The sequence below is a fragment of the Littorina saxatilis genome, linkage group LG1, assembly GCF_037325665.1.
Source record: "Littorina saxatilis isolate snail1 linkage group LG1, US_GU_Lsax_2.0, whole genome shotgun sequence".
Classification (NCBI taxonomy): domain Eukaryota; kingdom Metazoa; phylum Mollusca; class Gastropoda; order Littorinimorpha; family Littorinidae; genus Littorina; species Littorina saxatilis.
In genome coordinates this window covers 101,078,291-101,086,052 of record NC_090245.1, presented here as the reverse complement: position 1 = coordinate 101,086,052, position 7,762 = coordinate 101,078,291, and the positions used below count along the sequence as shown (strand labels likewise).

Here is a 7,762-nt window from a genome sequence, read left to right as displayed (position 1 = left end):
TGGAAAGAAAATGAGCGTTGACCTGCTGTTTTGAGTTTGGTGTGGGGGATGTTGAGCTTGAGGGAGTCGGCAGATGATCTGAGTGCTCGTGAAGGGACATAGAGAGAGAGAGAGAGTCGGAGAGATAGGCAGGGGCGAGACCATGGAGGCATTTGTAGGTGAGAGTGTTGATTTTGTATGTGATACGGGCAGGAACGGGCAACCAGTGGAGCTGATTTAGGAGGGGGGTGATATGATCTCCCTTTTTCTTTCGTAAGACAAGACGGGCAGAGCTATTTTGAATGCGTTGGAGACGAGAGATAGAAGAAGAGGGAAGACCCGCCAAGAGAGAGTTACAATTGTCAAGACGTGAGAGAATGGTGGAAGTGACCAGTTTGGCGGTAGCATCTGTGGTGAGGTACTTGCGGATAGTGGCGATGCGGCGGAGTTGGAAGTAGCAGGTGCGAGAGACAGAAGAGATGTGTTGTTTCATGGAAAGGGTGTTGTCTAGAGTGGCTCCGACTATGGAACGCTTAGCAGAATGTCGTTATTGCGAGTAATTTATTTTAGCTGCGTTTTCTTTCATTTAGTTATCGATTTAAAAACATTTCAATAAAAATTGCAAAACGGAATCGAATTTCTAAGAAATACCCCAAAAGATCGAAAAGCTTTAAATTCTACCGATGTCGCTCAGCATCACGTGACTTTCAGCGAGATCGGCAAAACGCTACGGGAAATGCACCCGGGTGTATTCCCAGTATACAGGGACTGAAACGCCTACAGGAAATTCACCTGACAGGGAATCCACCCACTTTTGGTCGACATAGACCCCTTCTGCCCCACTAACAGCTCATGTCAGTCAAGCGAAGCGGCAAGGCTACCGCCCCGCCATTGAATCGGCCGCAGTCGATTTTAAAGCTCCCGCCGGCGATTTTAAAGGCATATGTACGCGCTCCCGTGTTTACAAAGTGTAGTTTGCCCATAATCGATGTCAAACGCACCATAAGACCATGTAATGACGATATGTCGCCATGCGCGGACCATATACATGCATTACAGCTTGTTTTAGAGTCTCAAAAACTTTGGATGTAAACAAAGACGCGGAGTTATTTCCCTTGCGTCAATGCTACCTCTGTTGGCAAATCTATAAATAGGACGATCCAGATCAAAATGAAAATTAACATATCTCAACATTGAAGGGGTCCTAGACCACAATATTTTGCAGGGAACTTAATTTAGCATGTCTCCAGCTGTTGGTAAAGCAATTAGCGTGTATAGTCATCGAGTACATATGGCTTTAAGCTCCCAGTGAGACGCCTCCAAAATAAGTGTCTAATGCCCCTGTCACACTTGACCGGATAGAGCCTCCGAACGTGAAACGGATGGCATATTTGTTTATCCGTTGGCAAAGTGGTCAGTCCGGTAGAAAAATCCAAACCACGGTCGTATTTGCACCGAACATGGAACGGTTGAAACGTACCGGTAACGAACATGTAACGCACGGCTACAGTTTAACCAGCCATCAAGTGTCTCCGAATGATTGACGAACAACAAACGAACATGAACCGGCCAATCAGAACGCGCACAGGATTCATTCCGGACAAAGCGAACACATAACGAACATCAGATTTGGAAGCTTCCAAGAACCTTTTTATATGCCCTGCAGCTGGGATGATCAGGTTCTTTCGGTAGTCAGTTCCTCCCCCTGTAGTTGTCCTGCAGGTATTCTGTAGGTATGCTGTATTCATCAGTTCTGTACGTTTTATCCGTTTTTCAATTCGTTTGTCTATTCGTCGTGTCAGGTGTTTATAAATCCTGCAGGCATCCTGTGTTCGTTTAAGGTCCGGTTAATGCGTGGCGTATGCGTTCAAGTTCCATCTACGGACTGGATAACGTATCCCCTCCGTACACCTACAGCATATAAACGAAGGAATTACGAACACTGACAGGAGATATACAAGACAGAACGGACATGCACAGGACAGCCAACGAATATTCTTGTTCGTCACTGTCCGTTTCAAGTTTTGTGCATGCACAAAACTTTCTAACGGATGCAGGCGGACACATCGCACATCACCTGACATGAAACGAATGTTCCGAACATAAAACGGACATAAAACGAACATTGACGAACATCACCGGATAAGCAAATATGTCATCCGTTACACGTTCGGAGGCTCTATCCGGTCAAGTGTGACAAGGCCTTTACACGGTTGTTTGATTACAAACCGTAGAGTACTTTACGGTCTCTGGTTTGATCAAACTTTCAAACTGATTAAAACAAATAATGTATGGACAGGGTGTTAATAATAAGTTTACACCAATATGTATTATTTGTCACTTTCATTTCAGATGCGAGTTTGCAATGCGCAAGTCGATTTTTGGACGACAGCGTAATTCCATTTCACGTAGTTTAGCCGAAACTACAGGAAATGTGAGAGAGCGCATGTCCGGAAGAGCCATATCCGTATTTCCGGCGCCATTAGCGCACGTCTGAAACCGATGCTCCGCTGTTTTCGGTTGTTTATCGTGATTCATCTTGGTTTACGATCGAATTTTTCGGTCTCAAAGTACATCTTTCGATTCCGCGAACCTTGCTGCGTTGTTCTTTCAAAGAATTTGAAATGGAGAGCGAAGAAAACTTGCTCAAATCCGATTCCGAGGGTGAAGACGCTTCCCCTCCATGCTCACAGAGACCCCAGAAAAACATGGTTGAAATCACAAAAGTGAAACAAAAAGAAAAACCTCGACCCGAGGTAGTACAATTACCGACAAAGGATTGGGATGACATGAAAAAGCAGAATGAACGAATCCTGCGTGCACTAAAGAAATGGGATGCAGAAGAAGGGGAAATTGTGGAAGACGAAGATTCAGAATGTGTTCAACTTCGGAGTAGTTCCCCTTTGAAGAAGAAAAGACGCAGAGAAGAAGACAGTACCGTATCTTTTTTGGTGGACAATTCTGATGAAGATTTGGACTACCAAATTGAAAATCTTACTCGTGTGAGATCTTGTGGCGATCAGACAGAGAATCGCAGTGATGAAAATGCTGAAAGTGACACACTGACAGGGATTCAGCAAGATTATGAGGCTGATGAGGAGCTTGGCGATGATATTTCGGAACAGCTAGCCAAAATAGTCAACATGATGGCAAAAGGCAAAATGAACGAAGCAAAAATGAAAGACAAGATTTCGGAACACAAGCGCCCGAAAAACGTCGAACTTAAAGTTCCTCGAGTGAACCATGAAGTGTGGGACACAATGGACCATAACCAGAAAAGTGCAGATTTGCGTACTCAAAGAATTCAACACATTTTGCTTACAGCAGTGAACGCTCTTGTGTGTGCAGCGAACGAGTGTGTTGGGAAAACAAACATTGATGTGAAAAAACAAATGAAATCTCTGACCGATTCAATGGGGCTCATTCTCAAAGCGACTCACGAAATGTCAATGGACAGAAGAGTGTCGATTATGTCCGCACCGCAATTCAACAAGAAATACAAGAAACTCGTTTCTTCAGAAATCCCAGTGACAACAGAACTGTTTGGGGATGATTTGCGATCTGTGTTCGCCTCCATTGATTCGTCATCCAAGCTTGGCATGGCAATCACTCGGGCATCAAGGGGAGACAAGCTTTTCCATTCAGAGGAGGCAGGACAAAAAACTGGGACTACGACCAGAGTCAGAGAAGAGGCCGAGGCTGGACACGCGGCCGAGCAAGAGGTTACTATCCACGCTACCGGGGGAGAAGCTTCCGAGGGCAGAACAACACGACATTCAAATCGGCATAAATGAGGATGCACAGCCAGACCTGACCGGTAAGGTACGCTATCCAATAAACAAAAGTGTTCAGATACCATTTATTGCGGGTAGAATACAATACTTTATTGAAGAATGGAGAAAGCTGACATCAGATCCTTTTATTTTGAAAATGGTGACAGGGGCTGAAATTCCACTGAGGGATTTATCAGAATTAGAAGTAGGAAAAGTGCCTACAACTCAAATCAAAGGTTATCAATTTTCTGAGATGGACAATGAAGTTCAGAAGTTACTGAAAATGAAAGTAATCGAAAAATGTGAAAGTGAAGATGGAGAAATAATATCCCCTGTATTCCTGGTGATGAAACCAGATGGAACATATCGAATGATTCTAAACCTGAAAGAGTTTAATCAGTCAGTGACGTATGAGCACTTCAAAATGGAAAATCTGACGTCAGCTATACGGCTTATGAGAAAAGGGTGTTACATGGCTTCAGTTGACTTGAGGCATGCATATTATTCTGTCTCAATCAAGCCAGATTTCAGGAAATTTTTGAAATTCATTTGGAGAGAACAGTTGTATGAATACACCTGCTTCCCAAACGGGTTGTGTAACTGCCCAAGATATTTCACTAAGTTACTGAAACCAGTGTATGCTTGTCTGAGAAAAAGGGGCTTTTTGTCAGCATCATTCATTGATGATTGCTATCTTCAGGGACAAACTTATGAGAGTTGTCTGCAGAATGTTCAGGAAACAGTACACTTGTTTGAAGCCCTTGGATTTATCATCCATGAAGAAAAGTCAGAACTTACCCCACTCAAAAAGATAAAGTATCTGGGGTTTTGGCTAGATTCAGAAAATATGTCTGTCTGTCTGACTGAAGAAAAAATTCAGAAACTGAAAAATACTTGCAGAAGTGTAAAAAACAGGAAAAGGATTACCATTCGGGAGCTAGCGCAAGTGATTGGTCAGCTTGTTGCTTCATTCCCAGCTGTGCTTTGGGGTCAGTTGTTCTATAGACAACTCGATAAGGTTAAGGTTGAAGCATTGAAAGTGAAAAAAGGGGATTTTGATGCATTGGTAGTTATATCAAAAGAAGCTGAAGAAGAGCTAGACTGGTGGCTACAGAACATAGATTCAGCTTTTTTCCCCATAGAAAGATCTGAACCTGAAATGGTAATAACAACAGATGCCTCCACTTTGGGTTGGGGTGCAGTTTGCCACCCAAAGCAAACAGGTGGCCGTTGGTCTGTTTCAGAAAGAAACAACAATATCAATGTTCTAGAGCTGATGGCGATTGAGCATGCTCTGAAAAGCTTTAGTAAGGATATTGATGGTAAACATATCAAAGTGCTGACAGACAACTCATGTGCGGTGTCATACATTGAAAAAATGGGTGGTTCACATTCTGCAGATTGCAATGATGTAGCAAAAAGAATCTGGATCTGGTGTAAAGACAGGAATATTTGGCTGACAGTAGCTCACATTCCTGGCAAGCTAAATACACAAGCTGATGCTCGGTCCAGAAAATTCAATGATAATACAGAATGGATGCTGGACAGACAGATTTTCAAAAGAATATGTGAGCTAGTTGGAAAACCTGAAATTGATCTTTTTGCATCAAGACTAAATCGCCAGTTGGCAACTTTTGTGTCTTGGCAACCAGATCCAGAATCGTTTGCAGTGGATGCATTTAAGATGAGTTGGACTAACTGGTTCTTTTATGCTTTTCCGCCATTCAGCCTGATTCAGAGGGTCCTGGTCAAACTGGAGAAGGACAACGCAGAAGGGGTTGTCATAGTCCCAGACTGGCCTACAGCAACTTGGTATCCTCAACTATTGCGGCTCCTCGTCAGGAAACCTCTTCTGCTACCCAAGGGGAGGACTGTTCTACGTCTGGCCCACGCGCAGACACCACATCCTCTGCACAGCAAGCTTCAGTTGATGGCAGTGATGTTATCAGGGATGCAGTTGAAGCACAAGGAATTCATGGACAAGCTTGCAGCATCATCTGTGCATCATGGAGGGAAAGGACACACAGACAGTATTCCAGCTACTTGTCACGGTGGAAAGTTTTCTGTGTTGAACGGAACTGTGATCCATTTCATGCATCTGTAAAGCAAGTTTTGGAATTTTTGACTGGGCTGTTTAGCCTTGGATTAGGCTACAGTGCTATTAACACAGCCAGGAGTGCTATTTCTGCTGTAGTACAAACAGATGACAACAAGAAAATGGGAGAACACCCATTAATATGTCGTTTTGTAAGAGGTGTGTTTCAGCTGAGAACACCATTGCCCCGCCAAAAGAACACTTGGGATGTGGCTGTGCTATTGGATTTTTTCAGAAATAGTGAGGACAATAGCAAACTCTCCTTGAAAGAAATAACATTAAAATTGTGTGCTTTACTTTTGATTGTTTCGGCACAGAGAGTGCAGACAATTCATTTATTGAGACTATCATGTGTTCAGTTTTTAAATCAGGGATCATGCAAGATTCATGTAGTTGATAAACTCAAGCATAGTAGACCTGGTTATCACCAAGCGCCAATACATCTCCAAAAGTATGAGGAGGAAAAACAACTGTGTGTTGTAAGCTGTTTAAAAGAATACATTGCAAGGACTGCAGTGGTGCGTGGAGACTGTGACAAACTTATTTTGTGTTATGGACGGCCACATGGGCCAGCATCGAAGGATTCGATAGCTCGTTGGATGAAAGAAGTTTTGGGGTCAGCTGGTGTCCAAGGGTTCACTGCTCATAGCTTTAGAAGTGCTTCCTCATCAGCTATGTTAAAAACTGGTGTATGTATTGAAGACATATTAAAATCAGCAGGCTGGTCGAATGCTAAAACTTTCCAGCGATTTTACAATCGACCAATAGTCGATGATTCGCAAAGAGCAGAAAGCCAAAAAGTTCAGAGTACCATGTGGAAATTCATGGGCAGGTCAAGTTGTAAGAACTACAAGTAGGCACTTCACTGAAGAAGACAATGGTAGACTGCTAGGAAAGCAGTAAGACTATTATTATCACTGTGGCGAAAGTCTTCATAACTGAAACAATGCATAGATAATGCACTGTAACATGTTTTTGAATAATCAAAGATGCATAGATAATGCACTTAAAACCCAGGCATAGATAATGCACTGGAAAATGTTGAAAATAAAAAAGGCATAATGCACTAAAAACAAAGTTGATGGTGTGGTCTTAGGGATTTTGATGTGAAAGTGAGAAAATGAGGTATGACTGTGAGAAACGTTTGAAAAAACATACTTTGAAGTCTCACATTTCCTGTAGTTTCGGCTAAACTACGTGAAATGGAATTAGTAACTTAAACGAGTACTGACCTTGGGAAGACGAAGTTTGAGTGGAATTCCATGAATGTAGTTTACCGGAACGGAAGGATATGTGCCCTTCCCTAGCCTAAGTTACCCGCCCAAGAATATTTGAAAATGTTTTTCCAAACTTGTTAATTTTCAGATCATCAGTTGTTTATTCTTTTTTACAACAAACTAGATGATCTGTGCGTTAAAATATGGCTCTTCCGGACATGCGCTCTCTCACATATCCTTCCGTTCCGGTAAACTACATTCATGGAATTCCACTCAAACTTCGTCTTCCCAAGGTCAGTACTCGTTTAAGTTACTAATTATGCCGCAGCCGATTCGATGAGGTGAGTAAAGTGTGCCTACTGCCACAACAGAAGGCGTGATGCACGTGTTTGTCTGCCGAGTCGCATAACCACTGTGTGACGACAGGCGGCAAGGATACTGTATCGATCAGCCAGAAAACATGGGGAAATGTAATGACCCCTCTTTGTGTGTGTGTTATGTGTGTGTGTGTGTGTGTGCTTGTGTATGTGTGGTTGTGTTTGTGTGTATGTGTGTGTTGTGTATGTGCGTTGTGTCTGTGTGTGTGTCTGTGTATGTGTGGTTGTGTTTGTGTCCGTCCGTCTGTCTGTCCGCCCGTCCGCCCGGCGTTTTTCTTTCTTTCTGTCAAAATGTCTGTCCAGGGCTCCCCACGGACGCCC

The 7,762-nt window shown here is 43.1% G+C and overlaps 1 long non-coding RNA gene across 1 annotated transcript; it reads left to right on the top strand.

Moving 5' to 3' along the window:
• Positions 1 to 3,633: 3,633 nt before the first annotated feature.
• On the top strand, positions 3,634 to 6,924 carry LOC138947471 (uncharacterized). Its single transcript, XR_011449671.1, has 2 exons — positions 3,634 to 3,801; positions 5,481 to 6,924. It is a non-coding gene; the product is annotated as an uncharacterized lncRNA (long non-coding RNA).
• The last annotated feature ends 838 nt before the right edge of the window (positions 6,925 to 7,762 follow it).